This window comes from Anabrus simplex, chromosome 2 (genome assembly GCF_040414725.1).
Source record: "Anabrus simplex isolate iqAnaSimp1 chromosome 2, ASM4041472v1, whole genome shotgun sequence".
NCBI lineage: Eukaryota > Metazoa > Arthropoda > Insecta > Orthoptera > Tettigoniidae > Anabrus > Anabrus simplex.
The window spans coordinates 1,097,443,842-1,097,458,952 of record NC_090266.1 but is presented as its reverse complement, the minus strand read 5'-3'; the positions used below and the strand labels follow the sequence as shown (position 1 = coordinate 1,097,458,952).

General features: G+C 36.9%; 2 long non-coding RNA genes across 3 annotated transcripts in view; one reads left to right on the top strand and one right to left on the bottom strand.

Moving 5' to 3' along the window:
• LOC136863307 (uncharacterized) overlaps positions 1-13,213 on the top strand; it is a 43,533-nt gene extending 30,320 nt beyond the window's left edge. Inside the window, exon 3 of the long non-coding RNA XR_010859195.2 lies at positions 13,081-13,213. This is a non-coding gene — a long non-coding RNA (uncharacterized lncRNA). The remainder of the gene's footprint in view (positions 1-13,080) is intronic.
• A 962-nt stretch (positions 13,214-14,175) lies between these two features.
• LOC137498419 (uncharacterized) overlaps positions 14,176-15,111 on the bottom strand; it is a 46,891-nt gene continuing 45,955 nt past the window's right edge. For both annotated transcript variants that reach the window (XR_011017795.1, XR_011017794.1), the window contains one exon: positions 14,176-14,310. This is a non-coding gene — a long non-coding RNA (uncharacterized lncRNA). The remainder of the gene's footprint in view (positions 14,311-15,111) is intronic.

Below are 15,111 nucleotides of genomic sequence, written 5' to 3'. Positions count from 1 at the left end.
CCGAGGAAAATTTTCAGCTTGGGGAATAGATGAAAGTCTGATGGTGCCAAATCAGGTGAATATGGTGGATGTGGCAACAATTCGTACTCCAGTTCATGAAGTTTTGCCATGGCAATAACACTTGTGTGCGGCGGAGCGTTGTCCTGATGAAAGATGACCTTTTTCCTTGCCAAACCAGGCCTTGTTTCGCGTATCTTTTCCTGTAGTTGGTCTAAGAGGTTTGCATAGTATTGCCCCGTAATTGTTTGGCCAGTAGGAAGATAATCTATCAGCAGAATGCCTTTTGCATCCCAGAAAACTGAGGCTATGACCTTTCCGGCCGAATGCACTGCCTGTTCTTTCTTTGGTGGTGGTGAATCAGCATGTTTCCACTGCTTTGACTGCTGTTTTGTCTCTGGGGTATAGTAGTGGACCCAAGTTTCATCTGTAGTCACAAACCGGCGCAAAAAATCTTGTTGGTTGCACTGAAAACGGGCCAGACTTTGTTCGGACATTTCCAATCTGGTGCGTTTATTGTCTAATGTCAAGAGGCGCGGTACCCATCTTGCAGATAATTTTTTCATACCCAATTCTTTGGTTAAAATATAATATACCCGCTCAGAAGACATCCCTACAGCTTCAGCAATCTCCCGCACTTTCAGTCGACGATCCTCCATGACCATTTTATGCACTTTTGCGATAAATTCTGAGGTCGTTACACTTTTTGGCCGTCCACTACGCGGATCATCATCCAAGCTCTCCCGACCAAATTTAAACTTGCTGGTCCACTTGGCAACAGTTGAAAATGATGGAGCAGAGTCCCCCAGTGTGTTCTGAAAGTCGGCATGAATTTCCTTTGCTTTCATACCTTTCTTTACAAAGTATTTAATCACTGCTCGAATCTCAGTTTTTTCCATTGTCACAAATCACTACGCGGGAACAACAACAAAGAGTCGTCACTACCACACTCCTGCAGCTAGTTCACTCACAAAGGATGTGTGATTATTGCGTGGGAACCTCGTTGCTCTAGCACTGACATCTAGTGGTGATTCCGAGAACTTTTCAAACCGTCCTCGTACTTGTCTCTCAGTTGCAAGACCCAACAATCAAAGAACAACTTACAAAACAAATGAATGAAGAACTCAATAAAATATAGAGAGATTGCCCATTTATGTCAATGATAAACGGAACCCCTTCAAGACCACACTTCTGTATACAAGTCAAGAGATTTACAGTGAGTTACAGAGTCAATTGACCGATAAAATACTGCAGTTAATGGAGAAGAGAAGATGGTGTAAGAAACCTAGACAGATATGAATGACAAAGGAGAAATTGTGTAGAGAAAGGGAGGTTGAAGAATTAATATCAAGAAATGAGTCTCTGTAAGAAAATCAAGATCTGATTGGTATTTCATTTGCTTGACGAAAATGACATCATCATACCTGATAACTTGAGGAAGACTACAGATGGAAAGAATATATTAAAGATATCGAAGATGAGAGGCAAGAGCATGTTGTAAATGACGATGTGGGTGATGAATGTGGTCTGAATATAACAAAGGAAGAAGTGTTGTATGCCAGTGATGAACAAATGTGGCTCTTGCCAACAGCTTCCTATCTCATCGCTGAGTCAGCGACTGTGTAAGGTGACAGCAACAGTTAAACAGAATTTCTAGAAATGTCACTGGTTTTGAATCAGACTTCACCATCTTTGCATCGCCTTGTACCATTAAATCCTAGATGGAGTTCAAGTCTAATGGTAAGCTGAAGGTAAAATTTTGTTTTGCACAATGCTATCGGTATTTTATAAAAGCTTCTCATATTAAAGATTTCCAGTTTTGTTCAACCTGACAGTTCAAGTAATAAGCATGTTTGGGATAACATACTTACATGGCAGTGCATTTTCTTTAATGAAGTTTACCAAATTCCAACTAAGAATGAATCTTTCTGATGCACACGTAAAAGCATCGCCAGTTGTGTGTTAACAGTTTGACTCCCAATGTTAGAAAGTTAGTGAGTGACTACACTCTATATTGTTCCATTATTCAAGGCAAAAGAACCGGGTGAGTTGGCCATGCGGTTAGGGACGTGCAGCTGTGAGCTCGCATCCGGGAGATAGTGGGTTCGAACCCTACTGTCGGCAGCCCTGAAGATGGTTTTCCGTGGTTTCCCGTTTCACACCAGGCAAATGCTGGGGCTGTACCTTAATTAAGGCCACAGCCACTTCCTTCCCATTCCTAGGCCTTTCCTGTCCCATCATCGCCATAAGACCTATCTGTGTCGGTGTGACGAAAAGCAAATAGCAAAAAAAAAAAAAGGCAAAAGATGATCAGTGCAATGTCTAATGAGTCATACACTGAAATATTATTCTTAAAAACTCTCCATTGGCAAATCTTCAGAAAATTAGAACAGGATATGAGTGAAACAAAATTTGGGTTCAGAAATGTACTACGAACAAGAAAAGTGTTGTTCACACATAATGTGCTAATACAGAGATGCTTGGAAGTCAACCAACCTGTGTTTGCTTTTTGGACGTTTGACAATGTTTGTCATGGTTACCTTATACAACTGCTCAGGAACAAGAATTTGGACATGAAGGACATTTGAATCACCAGCATCTTTCATGACAATCGGACTGTTGTAATTAGGGAAGCCAGAGATTCTTCTTTGTCTAGCCTATTTCAATCCACTGCTGGATATAGGCTTTTTCTTTATGCTTCCATCGTTTCCGGTCTTGAGCCACTTGGAACCAGCGTGTTCCAGCGAACAGCTTTATGTCTTAAATAACACTAGTATGTTTTTATTGTTCACCCACCTATTCAATACAATTCATCTTGTGTATGAATTTTTCTAATGAAGTAGAAGTAAAACAAGGTGTGTGACAGGGTTGTGTCCTTGGAAAAGTGTGCCCCCTTGTCATTTTTTACCGTTCAAGTTTGAGGTCAAATGTGAAGGTCGCTTGAACTAGCCTATGCTCACTTCCTGTATCAAATCTGTTGAGAACAATAACATATGTAAAATATTTCTTCTTGTTGGTCAGTATAAAACCTGTCTCAATCTTGGTTTGTCCATCAGGGCTCTTCCATGTCCATTTTCGTTGGATGGGTTTTTTAAAGAAAGTATTCATGCAGTAGAGATTTTTGGCTGTGCGATATTCTAGCAATCTTTGACCTCTTTCGTTTTGATTGCCTAGTCCATATGTACCAATGTTCCTTGGGTCTCTGATTTCCTTTTGTCCCACTTTTTCATTGAAGTCTCCAATGATGATACAGAGTTGTGTCTTTTCTGAATTTTCACTTTTGTGATATCTTCATACAGCTGTTCCACTTCCTCTTCGTCAGAAGTACTGGTTGGAGCATAGACGTGTATGACTTGTATGGAGAATTTACTATTCAAACTGAGGACTATATATATCACTCTGAGAGAGACACAAATCATCTTGTGTATGAATTTTTCTTATGAAGTAGAAATAAAACAAGGTGTGAGACAGGGTTTTGTCCTTTCCCCCCTGTTATTATTTAACCTATTTAAGTAGTTCTTTGAATGTTTGGAAAGGTTAACAACAACCTAAGAACTGAGTTATGGAAGGTAGGGAGCAATGTGGCGTAGCACTTAATGTCAGCAAGAGACATTGTATAGTAATATCTCGAACACTACACCAAGGTAACTTCATGATCAATAGTAAAACAGTACAGAAAGTATCGAAATACAAGTATGTGGGACCAAATTGTGAATGAGGACAACTGTACTGATGAAATAAAGTCTAGAATATACCAGCACCGGGTGAGTTAGCCGTGTGGTTAGGGTCACGCATCTATGAGCTTGCATCCGGGAGAAAGTGGGTTTGAACCCCACTGTCGGCAGCCCTGAAGATGGTTTTCCATGGTTTCCCATTTTCACACCAGGCAAATGCTGGGGCTGTACCTTAATTAAGGCCACGGCCACTTCCTCCCCACTCCTAGGCCTTTCCTGTCCCATCGTCGCCATAAGACCTATCTGTGTCGGTGCGACGTAAAGCAAATAGCAAAAAAAGAATATTCCAGCCAAGAACTGTGTTCGATAAAACAAGGAAAATGCTCTGCTGTAAGGACCTTAGTCTAAACTTAATAACCAGACTTGAAAGTTTATGTCCCCTTGGTCTTTTTCTATGGAGTGGAAACCAGACTCTGAAGAAAAGGAAAATGTGGGACACTTTTAAACTGTGGACTATATTGCATATTGAATGTTGCCATTGAGTTAGACAGCTTGGTTCACAAATGATGTAGTGATGAGACAGATACTGAAAAGAAAGGAATTCTTAAGTTCAGTCAAGATCAGAAAGCTGCAATACCTTGGTTATGTGATGCGAGGAGAGAGCTATCACCTATTACAGTTGGTCACTCAAGGGAAGATGCAAGATATAAGATCGCACAGAAGAAGATGCATTTCATGGCTACATGGTTTTACCGTACCACTACTGAGCTATTATGGGCTGCAACATCTAAAGCCCAGACCTCTATGACAGTTGGCAAACTTTTGAGAGGAGATGGCACTTGAAGAAGATGAAGTATGAAGTACTACTGAGACTTCACAAGAAATTTAGTATAAGATTTTATTAATCCTTTACAAGTCCAACTTTACATAGTAGAGAATCTTCAGTTTTATGTTTTAATAATGTCGTATTTAGTAAATTTTATATCAGAATGGACTTACAGTTTTTAACTTTTAAAAAATTTCATCATAAGGAATATTTAAATACAAAAATATGTCTTGCAAAGGTAACATAGAGGTAACTTTGGTTTTTAAATTTCACTTACCCAATTTGACTATAAAATAACTTTTAGATTTTATATTTTCACCACATCCATGGTGTCAGAACAGTGCCTCTGCCTCTAACTTAGAGGCCTCAGATTCTATTCCTTGCTTATCCATAGGGCATGAGGAACTATCTGATATAAGAGGTCAGGAAAGCCAAATGATGTCGCTGAGGAAGTCATTACACCAACCACACAAAACTCCAATATCTAGAAGCCATTTGACTGGACAGCAGTAATTTTAGCAGGCCAAAGCTCTTGATAAGTTATATTGACCACATTTTTCCCTGAAGAACAATGGCCTAAGTAACATTGTGATTGCATTATATGCATATATTTGTTTCTTTCATTATCGAGGCACAGTTATGCAAGCTCTATGGATCAGTGGTGGAGTGTCACTTTCCACACCCCAAGGTCATGGGTAAACTGGCAGAAGAAGTCAAATTTTTGAAGGGCAGGAAAAAAGTACATTTAGCATTCCATATTGTATGATGTTGGTATGTGAAAGGCCAGTCTGATTGGCTCAGACGGTTGAGGCACTGGCCTTCTGACCCCAACTTGGCAGGTTCGATCCTGGCTCAGTCCGGTGGTATTTGAAGGTGCTCAAATACGTCAGCCTCGTGTCGGTAGATTTATCGGCACGTAAAAGAACTCCAGCGGGACAAAATTCCAGCACCTTGGTGTTTCCAAAAACCAAAACGTAGTTAGTGGGACATAAAGCCAATATTATTATTATTATTATTATTATTATTATTATTATTATTATTATTATTATTATTATTATTATTATTATTCTTGCGTTCCGGCCTTCTAAGGGTCATGTTACAATTTCAATTCTTCCTCCTTAGTTCTTTCCTTTTCTTCCAGTATTCTTTCATTGTTTCACTCTGCTTCTTTTTCCTGTCTCCAGTCCACTTTGTGCCTGTTTTCTTTTCCTTCCTCCCTTGGAATCCTTCCGTTTGTAAGACTTTCTTCCTAAAAATATTTCTTTCCAATAATTCTTCTTCTCGTATGTTGATCCTTTCCAGGTCTTTCTTGACTTCTTGAATCCAGGTGGTAGTTGATTTCTTTTCCCAAAGGTACTTGAAGATTCGTTTAGTTAGTCTGTTGTCATCCATTCTGTAAATGTGTCCAAGAAATAGCAATCTCCTTTTTTTTATTGTTTCTGATATGTTTTCTATGTTCTGGTAAATTTCATTGTTACTTCTTAATTTCCAAAACTCTGCAATTCTTAGAGGACCTAATATTTTCCTTATAATTCTTCTTTCTAATATTTGTAATTTATCGAGCTTGTAGTTCAGTGCTAGACATTCGCTGGCATAAAGGCATTCTGGTTTCACTACTGTGTTGTAGTGCTTTATTTTAAGTTTTCTTGATAAGCACTTTTTGTTATAAGTATTCTTAGTTATACCGTAAGCTCTTTCCATCTTTTGTATCCTCTCCTCTATAGCAGATTTTTTTAAACCATTTTCTTGAATTGTCTCACCCAAGTATTTGAATTTCTTTACCTTTTATATTTGACCAATATCCGTTACTAAAAACTTTGGGGCACTTTTTATATTCGTCATAAATTTTGTTTTCTCGGCAGAGATTCTCAAGCCTGTCATGGCTGTCTTTTCAAGGAGATTGACTTGCATTGCTGCATCTGTAAGGCTTTCTGAAAGTATGGCAAAGTCATCTGCAAATGCTGGGCAATTTATTGCAACACCTTTGTTCTTCTTCCCCAGCATGAGTGGCAATATTTTGGATTCTTTCAGTTTTTCATTCCAAATTCTTACAATTTTCTCCATGACACAATTGAAAAGGAGTGGAGATAGACCGTCTGACACCTGTATTTATTTTGAAAGGTCGAGATATTTCACCCATAAATTTTACTTTCGAGATAGTGTCTGTAAGTGTTTCACGAATTAGGTTTGCCAATTTAGTTTTAACCCCAAATTCCCAGATTACTTTATCTAGGGTTTCCCTATCAACAAAGTCAAAAGCTTTTTTAAAGTCAATAAATGTTACAACTTTGTCTTTGGAGTTTATTAATCTGTGTCGAATTATAGATTTCAGGTTGAAAATCTGTTCAGAGCAAGATCTTCCCTCTCTAAATCCATCTTGATGTTCACCCAGTTGACTGTCCAGTGTCGATTTTACTCTGTTTAGTAGTATTGTTGAAAATATCTTGTAAGCAACTGGCAAGAGAGATATATCTCTGTAGTTGTTGACATCTTGCTTGTTACCCTTCTTGTGTAATGGGTGTATTAGAGCCACTTTCCAATCCTCTGGGATCTTTTCTGTTTCCCAAATCTCTTCAAAGGTTATTTGTAGATCTATAATTTTTGGTTTCATCCCATTTCAAAAGTTCAGCTGTTATGGAGTCTTCCCCACTAGCTTTGTTATTTTTAAGATTTTTTTAATGCTTCCTTAATTTCTTCCGCTGTTGGAGGTGAATCAGCTTCTAGATTTTCGTGAATTTCTGGAAATTCTAATTGATGATTTGGCTCAGGGCAGTTCAGCAGGTGTCCGAAGTGTTTTGCCAGAATCTCACAATTCTCGGCATTGTTAAGGCCAATATTACCATTTGCATCTGTGAAGCAAATACTCCAGGATTGATAACATTTCAAGTTATTCTTAAAGGTCTGATATTTCCGTGGTTTCCCATTTTCACACCAGGCAAATGCTGGGGCTGTACCTTAATTAAGGCCACGGACGCTTCCTTCCAACTCCTAGGCCTTTCCTATCCCATCGTCGCCATAAGACCTATCTGTGTCGGCGCGACGTAAAGCCCCTAGCAAAAAAAAAAAAGGTCTGATAGAAATTTTGGGAGTTATTTCTTACAAAATTATTCTCAGTTTCTACTAGCTGCGATTTTTCAAAAGATCTTTTAACCTGCCTTATTATTCTTGTTGTTTCTTTTCTTTGTTGTTTAAATAGCTCATAGTGTTCATTCTCTCCGGAATATTTCCATTTTCTCCACTTTTTCGTTCTTTCCATAAGTGCTTCCTCACATATGTTATTCCACCATACTTTCTTTTTAGTTTTAACTGATCCAAATACTTTCTTCGCTGCACTATTAATCTGTTTAGATAATTCTGGCCATTTGCCATGCTGAGTTATTTTAATTTCTTCCTAAAAGTTTTCTATAGTTGCTTGTGTAATGTTGAGCCTATCTAAATTGTATTTTATTAATTTTCTCGACATTCTTTGATTCCTACAAGGTAGAAGCTTTAGCTTAATTTTAGAGAGGTAGTGATCAGAGTCAAACTCCCCACTTCTTATTACTTTAACATTCATAATTTCCTTAATACCTTTTTGAGAAATAGCTACATGGTCCAATTGAAACTCACCTAACCCATGTTTGAGCCTTTCTTGGAAGTTTCTTAAAGAAGGTCGACATTAATTTTAGGTGAAAGGATTTACAGAGATTAATTAATCTCATGCCATTTTTGTTTGTTCTTTTGTGTTATTATTATTATTATTATTATTATTATTATTATTATTATTATTATTATTATTATTATTATTGGTATGTGAAAGATCTCTGGTGACACGTTTGGTGTTTACCTAATGAAACTAATTAAAACTCTATCATAGATCGCCCAATGGAGATCTGTTTATCTGTCTTGTAGAGTAATTCAGACATCAAAATTGATACATAATAACAACAACAACAACAACAATAGCATTTTACAGTTATAATGCTAATAGTTGTAAAGTGTCTTGAAACTTCTGACTCGTTAAGGCTCTTTGAGGATATACTGCCAATAATCTTGGAATATTATTATTTTATCTGCTGGTTAGGTCAAATTATTTTCAGGATTCTGTTGTCAACATATACTGGAAAATGGAAATCATTACTTTTGTACAAACATGTGAGAAATCAGATAGATTTCAAATCACTTTAACTTACACTGTGATCAATCAAAGGCCTTCCGTTTCGATTACCATGTGCAGTCTGTGAGGAACGTAAGCCATGAGATGAGCAATACATTGCTCACTCTCAGCAACCTCCTCCCAAACATTAACAGCCAGATCCCAAAGGTTATCTTGCAATCTTGAGGCGGGGTCAGGCCAATTCTCCCTCGTGACATGCTTTGTCTCAGCCCACAAGTCATCGATTGGGCCAAAATCCGCAAAGAAACCCATTTGGGGGATTGATGTCATTCTTTTTGGCTAACCATCTCCTGACGCTATTTCTCTTCCGCATGTGATTAGATGAAGCTGAAAAATACACAGGGTGAATCACCTAAAATTTGCACCCCACGTATTTCCAAAATGGAAGGTGTTATTGATGTGCCGCCTCTACAGAAATGAAGTGCAAGTGATTTGGTTGGGATAGATAAGCCATCATCTATATGTGATATTGGACAGATATGAGCCTGAAGTATAAGCCTAATAAACTACATCCCATTTAGAACAGATTTGATTCTAAGAATGACCCACTTAGAACTACTGTATTCTATATACTATATATCATAGTTGTATCTTAGAAGAGACTACAGATTTCTGCATATGATAAAGACTTGTGAAGCAATTAGTATGGTGTGTAGAGTCCTACATAGCCTGAGAAACATTCTACTTGGCGAAAGAAAATCCACCTTAAATGTGGGTATAGTCTCAGCTTATTGGATGTTAAATTGCTAGTTATTTCATATTTATTTACTTTTTGAAATACATTCTGTAAAGCACAATACTATATAATAGACTACTGTTAGAATTTAAATATAATGATTCCCTATATACAGGCGGTAAACAATATGGTGGTCTTGCTTTGTTATGCAAAATGGCTCTGATGGAATTGGCATTGCTAGCACACAGGGATTCATTAGAAATACAAGCTTCCTTCATTTAGAAAATTAAGTAAGTAAGGGAGTGGCTTAATTTCCACTCTACATCAGGAACTCTCTGAAATTAGTTCTTTAGAAAGGAACTTACTTCCTCTCTCTCAACTCCAGCTCCTGTAGGACTTAATTCCTTTGGAAAGGATGTTTTATTTTGGGGTTTAATACGTAGTCAGCAGCTCTGCTTATGTCTTATGAAAGATCAGCTGCATAGAATTGTTGGTTAGGCACTCTCCTTCTACACTTAATGTTGTGAAAGTAATCCTTGGCTAATTGCTTGGCATTCAAAAATGCATTAATACAGTAGATTGTGGGCAGTAGATTTAGTTGCATGTTAAGCAGCCAGCATACAGTTATGGCACTCTGATCTCTTCAATTGGTATAGATTTTAAGAAATACCAAATATACAGCATTATTATTTGCATTGTCCATGTGACTTCTGTGTAAAGAAAACCCTCGTTACATGATCATCAATATAATTATCATAGACCCTCTTGCTGTATGTGGGTTCTGAACCATATGAATGTAACTTTCTCTTATTTTACATTCATACATGAGCTAGGATTCAAAGTATGGCTACTTGGATGAAAAGCTCATGTCAGTGTTGCTTTGTGTATTCTACTTCTATTCGATTTGGGCCGCTATGGACCATGGAGTAACAACTTCAGAGTATTGAATTTGTGTTCATCCTCTTCCACTCTTGGCTTTGATGTTCTGCCAATATTGCTTCATTCGGTTGCTTATTCACTTCCTGCAATCTTCCGAGAAAACCACCTTTGGAGATTTCCTTCCCATTTCTTCTCAAAAACCCGTGAAGAGTGATATATGTCTGAAACAGTTTCTCTTCTGAATTTATCATACTGTTTGATACCCATTTTCTCCACATGTAAATGGGTTTCAGTGATCCACCTAGGAACAGCTTTCTTCTCTTCAAAATGCATCAGGATCTTCCACGCAAGTCTTTCATGGTTCATTGTAAAGAGATGCCCATAAAACTGGACTAGTCATTTCCTCACAGATTCCACAATTTGTTCTGTTTCTTTGTACAGTTCTTTGTTTGGCCTCGGTCTTCATTATCCATTAACATATCTAGGCCTTAGAATCTTCCTTTCCTTCTTCTCTGATTGTTGTATCAATCCTCTGTTTGTTAGATCCATTGTTTCAGCAGCATGCAATCCTTGTGGTTTAATCACTGCATTATAATGTCTTAATTTTGTTCTCAAACTAATCGATTTCTTGTTGGTATGCCAGTTTGATCTTTTGTATTTTCGCTTTGATTGTTTCCTTTTTTAAGCAGTTGTATTGGATCATTTCTCCAAGATATTTGAAGCTGACTTAACTTTCCTTTGTCTGTGTTCACGAGTCTTGGAGCCAATTTTATATGTCATATACAGTATTTTGTTTTCTCAAATGAGATCTGTTGATCCTTCTTCATAACAACTTCTCTGTAGATGTTGATTCGTCTCCTGGCTGATTCGAAATAATTCGCAAGGAATGCCAAATTGTCTGCAAAGGCTATGTGTGTTACTATGGTGTCTGTTTTAATGTATATATTCCAGACTTTTTAGGGATGGGTTGAGAAATGAAACAGGTGAACATTTTGAAGAAAATACCAGTCCAATAGTTAGTCATTCTTGAAATGATTTCCTGTACAACATGGAATTCAAACTCACTTTCATCGCAACACTGGCAGGCAGGGATGGGAATTCTTCTTGAATGGGAGTTTTGAGGCCAGCAATCAAAATATAGAGTAAAATTGAATAGCACTATGCTCTGTATGCGTGTGCAAGTCACAGCATGTTCAATGTGGGACTCAAAACACATCTTTTTAGAATTCAGTGCATACAGAGAACCATATATTGTGGATCTTCTTTGTTAATGTCAGTATCAATGTAACTACTTATTTGCAGAAAGAAACTAAATATAACAAAAACCAGTTTAGGAGCTCTTTGAAAATGGACAAAATATTATCTGCAATGAAATCAAAATTGAGCGGTCATTCCCTTGAATTAGCTTTCTGTTGTTTTGTTTTAGATACTTTGTATTTATTTATTTTATTTTTTTGCTAGGGGCTTACGTCGCGCCGACACAGATAGGTCTTATGGCGACGATGGGATAGAAAAGGCCTAGGAGTTGGAAGAAAGCGGCCGTGGCCTTAATTAAGGTACAGCCCCAGCATTTGCCTGGTGTGAAAATGGGAAACCACGGAAAACCATTTTCAGGGCTGCCGATAGTGGGATTCGAACCTACTATCTCCCGGATGCAAGCTCACTACTTTGTATTTAACAGCCCCAGCATTTGCCTGGTGTGAAAATGGGAAACCACGGAAAACCATTTTCAGGGCTGCCGATAGTGGGATTCGAACCTACTATCTCCCGGATGTAAGCTCACTACTTTGTATTTAACTGGAAAGTTGTAACTACTTGTTCGGGAAAAAAAAAGGATGAAGTAGAACAGAACGTTGTTCAAGCTACAAATGCAGTCTGCAAACCAGAAGGGCTACTGAATAATGCTTGACTGTCTTACGATATTTCATCATATTGGACATATTTTTGCTATTGAAACTAATACACCGGGAATAGCATGTTCATACTTTCGTTTGGTAGTCATCTATGTGCACTAAAAGTATTACATTCAGTGTACTGTATTATGGATTTTCCCATCCATCATAAAGCGAAAGCTCGAAATGGACAGATTCTGTGAGCTGCCTCGAGTAAATGTCTTCCTACAACCTTTCTTCTCCCTTGCACATACGTATATGCAGTTTGCTCATATGCAGAGAATGGAGACCGGTCCTCCACCTTATTCACTCAACTGAACAACACTTCTCTGCATGTTGTTGCTCTCATTGTACCATGTAATTGCAAATGCGTGCCTACTCATGAAAATCTCACAGCCCATATCTTACCGTTGAGAAATTCCCATTCTTACTTGCAAGTAGATATTTGGTTGTATAATTATTTTTTTTTTTTTTAATTTTTTTTTTTTTTAACACCATCTAAATTTATTTTTCCCTTTGTGTTAATGTTGAGGTTTTGGAAAGACAGACAGGGGAAAAAAATGTAAAATAAGTTCATATTGAGCAGTTGTATGCAGTAACTGGAGATGGGCTTTGTAGTAAATTGCTTTAAGTATATCATTAATGAAATGTGTCAGTAGTGAGATTTTGGAACAAGAGAGAAAAAAAAAAAAAATATGTAGGAAAGAGCACTGAGCAATTATAATGCAGTAACAGGAGATTGGCTTTACTATAAAGTGGTTCAAGTGCTTTCCTTATTGGAAAGAAAGAAAGAAAGAAAGAAAGAAAAAAAACTAAGTCCAAAATGTAAACAATTTGTCCTGAATTTTTGGTTGATGAACATCTTAGTCTTGTAATTCCGTCTCCCTCATTGTATTATAATTGCTTTGTGTTAACTTTCTTACATTTGAAGCAAACACCCACTTACATTACTTGTGTAATTATTTTTTCTCTTTGGACAGGAAACTCTCGGATTCATAGAAGTTTCGACGCTGGGGCTGGACACATGAAATGAGGTGTTGGACTTAGGGTATATTTTTAAGCACTTTTTGAAGCAAAATTGAGAAAATTTTATAATTTTTATTGGATTTTGAGCCATTTTTCCAATAAAATTTAAATTTTAATTGTTATTGTTTTAATTTTTCTTTTTGATTTTCTGAACTGTTCAGTAAACCATTTCAGTATTTAAAAAATCCTGAACATTTGTAATTACCAATTTAGTAAATATAGGAATGAATATTCAGGGTTATTGGAAGGTAAGATAATATAAAATGACATAATATAAGTCCAGTTTATTGCTTTTTTATTAACCTTATTACAAAGAAATACTTCATGGAATGTTTCAATATTTGACAGTAATTTTAGAACAGATCTTTGTAAGAAATAGACAAACTGGTAATAAATGCTTTTAGACTAATTCTGGCAGTTAAGTATGAAATAACCATTAAGATGTATAGGATAGTAAGTTTATCTCATATCCAATGTAATCTTTCAGTTTTAATAACAATGTTTGCAAAATATAGAGGCATTAAAATCAAAGTTCTGAAACAGTAATTAAAACTGTGCCAGAATGTCAAGTCACCAAAATTTAGTGACCTATGCTAGGAGGACAGAAATGAGCAAGACTGCAAACCATGCATTCTACAGCAAATTTATCAGCTGGACAGCTTGCAACAAACTTGTCAGAAAATATGATAAATCCATTCAGCAAAACTAACCCCATACACAAGCGTCAACGTCCCAGTTAAGATTTACCTCATCAGAAACCATTAAAAAACTGAGCTATTCCTTGCAAATGTCACAAACTTTAAATCTTAGCTTAGTCTTACTAAGATAAAAAATACTGAAAGCAAAACTTTCTGTTGAGGTATACAAGGCAGGGTTTCAAAATTTACTGCTAATATCTTAGCTGCTTAATTATAAACATTAGTTTCAGTAAAGAATATAATTTAGCCAAAAAGGAACCTTGAACAGTTCATTAACAATCCAGCCAAAAAGCAGTCAAAGCAGTCCAGAATGTTCTAATATCAGCAATAAACACAAAAAGAAACTGGCTGAAAATTTGCTAAGTTCTGCAGACACAAAAGAAATTAACAGATTTCTTGGCTAGTTAGTACACTGCAGTTCATGAACTCCTCCAGTGATAGCTCTTCTATGCTTTTGATGGAGAATGCAAGCCCATATCATTTTTCCTGGAAACCAAAGAAAAACCTTTTAAGTTTTATGACATAAGGCATAAATATCTTTCATTAAAAAGTATTAAGAAAAGTATCAAAATATGTGCATCCAATTCAGTAAAAAATTATCAGTATTAGAGTACACAAAAATTGGCCAGCAGCATATTTAAATTTATACATTCTCAAAACAAGGATACTCCTAAACAGTGGGTAGCAGCTGGCCAAAGAGATGATTCTTTCAATTCTGCTACACTCATTCCTCCAACTTCAAAGAGGATGTTAAAGGAAATAAATTTGCAGTGGCCAGTTTTTGTGCACTCTAATGTACAGTACTAGAAGTAATGGCCCATTTCATCACAAAAATTAGTCCCATACATGAATATACTACCCAATGTTTTAAAGGTTAAAATTAGACTGGGCTTGGTTCAAAAAGGAATATGGTCATTTTTGTCCAATATGTCTCTTAGCCTAGACATCTGAAGTATCACATAGGACACTGGTTTGAACCCAGCTTAGTCTATTTTGGAGTTACAAGCAATGTGGCTGTCTTTATCCATTTGTTTCTTACATTGCTGTAAGTATTTTTGCCTAACCACCCCTGGGCTTTCCAAATTCTTTGGATTCTCCAGAGCATTGAGTCCACATAGTTGCAGAAATAATCATCCTGGGAGAAATCTTTTCAGACCCTAAAAACTTCATCCCACAAGTCTATGTTCCTCAGTGGGTTGTCTGTATGGATGGTGTGCCTCCTTTGTTTTAACCTCTCCCATACATTGTGACATTTAGTCACCAAAGTAGATCTGAAACTGATTTAAG